The sequence below is a fragment of the Sinocyclocheilus anshuiensis genome, unplaced genomic scaffold (assembly GCF_001515605.1).
Source record: "Sinocyclocheilus anshuiensis isolate Anshui unplaced genomic scaffold, SAMN03320099.WGS_v1.1 scaffold838, whole genome shotgun sequence".
NCBI lineage: Eukaryota > Metazoa > Chordata > Actinopteri > Cypriniformes > Cyprinidae > Sinocyclocheilus > Sinocyclocheilus anshuiensis.
The window spans coordinates 739,177-741,166 of NW_015539915.1; the positions used below are offsets into that span (position 1 = coordinate 739,177).

The 1,990-nt window shown below is 34.8% G+C and overlaps 1 pseudogene; it reads left to right on the forward strand.

Annotated features, from left to right (window-relative positions):
* The first annotated feature begins 508 nt into the window (after positions 1-508).
* LOC107686485 (chondroitin sulfate proteoglycan 4-like) overlaps positions 509-1,990 on the forward strand; it is a 14,300-nt pseudogene continuing 12,818 nt past the window's right edge.

Genomic DNA, 1,990 nt, shown 5'->3' on the forward strand with positions numbered 1-1,990 from the left:
TGTAGTGTGGTTGCGCCCCCTCGTGGTCACTGTAAAAATAAATAGACTATAAACAAACACATAAGTAAACGCAGATGTTGAATTAATGTCTATTTTGTAATATGCTTATAATTTTTTTTTTTTTACTAATATGATATTATTTACTAATATTTCTACTTATTTTTTATAGCTATAATGATTGGAAATGCTGGTACTTTTAATGTATGCTAGCCTATATTTATAAAACATGCAACTAAACAAGAAAAACATAAAACAGACTACATACATGCTAAAAAAAGAATGACAAAATATGTCAGAAAAACATTGGCTTTAACATTATGATTATTCCACTGTACGCATTCGAGCTATCCTAAATTAACAGATCAATAAGGATGACAAAAACGAGCCACAGATTCTGCAGCTTTAAGATTTCAGTAGCTTTCATTACTGCTACTAAAGTAGAAGCATACTGAATAATATGAATGAAGAGGTTGGGCAATTTCTGAGACTGGTATTTTCCTCCGTAATTATGGCGTGAGTATTATGAATATGCATGAAGGGGCGGGGCAACCCGTCACACGCCCGTGACGTTGTTTAGGTGACAGATTTGCAGGTACAGTGATTTAAAGCTAACAATGATTTAAGGTCGCGCGATGGACGTATTTTGGGGAATATTAAATCAATAAGACATTTAAATTGATCTGAAATGCTATGAAACATGTGGATTCACATTTCCTTTGAGCAAAAGTTTTTGTGGCGCGTGTTTGTGCTGCTCTTTGACTGGTGGAGAGGCTTTCGGAGGTGAGTGAGCAGACCACGACAAGACGACATTATTAATATAATATAATATAATGATCAGTTTATATTTATATTTTGAGACTAAAACAACATAACAGTTTTGTTTTCAGTAGTTCATATAGGCTATCTCTAGTTTCGTCTAAGTAGAATTTCAGTCTGGCTTCAATAATTCTGTTCAGATGGAACGATTATTTATGTAAACTACATAAAATATAAACAGTAATTCATAAACAACACATGTGGAGATAGTGACATGTAATGAGTAATTAATACCTTACTGTACAAAGTCACTTCTGCACGTCTGATATGGGATTAGATATAATCCGATCTGTCCAAATTCATTTTGTTTACTTGCAGCATGAATGGAATGCATGTCCAAAGTCAGATAGAGACAGTAATGCATTTTTAAAAACCTGCTAACATTGCTAGAAAGATGAGATAATGTTGCTTTAAGCCTTTAAAAATATGAACCCCAGTTTTCAGCACTGAAATACTTTTATGAGTGTAATTCTTCTGTATTGAAGTTAGGCTATAGGCTATTTAAAGTTATGTAAACATTAATGTGATGTATCTTTATTCCAGTGTCCATGTATTAGGATGGATGCCATGGACTCACTGTTTTTTGAATAGGTGTTTATGTTTGCTGCCACTTTGTGGTGCATGACTAGTTTATACAGTACCTTGGACATACTTTACAATCTGTCCCTCCCAGGTTGAATAATCAAATTAGAGCAATCTAATTAGTAAAAATTCCCTGCCCTACTAACTCAGTATGGTTAGCATTTTGAAAAGCATGTTCATCCCCAGTTACTGTGCTAATCTCTATTGACTCCTTTGACAGAGTGCTCTAGAAATTAAACAGTACTACTGTGCTCCTAAAAGGCGTTCAGCACATTAAAATGCATTAATTGAATTCTGTTAAAGCATTAGTGGGTTGCAGACACAACAGCACTTAGTCTAAACTGCATTAGGCACAGAGCAGGAGCTGTCACAGAGCTGTTCAGGCCAATAAAAACCTAATTTACTGGGGGCAATAGCAACTCAGATACATACAGTATGCAAGAATAGTCCATGCACTTATGATGAGAGACAAAAGCTGAGGGGATGAAATGAAGTCATTTAAATGTACGAGTTGTATTTCTTAAACAGCAAGACATTGCCTCTGGCATTTTTTGTTTTAAGGAATGTGTCCTTTGCCCTTACTGTTGTAAAC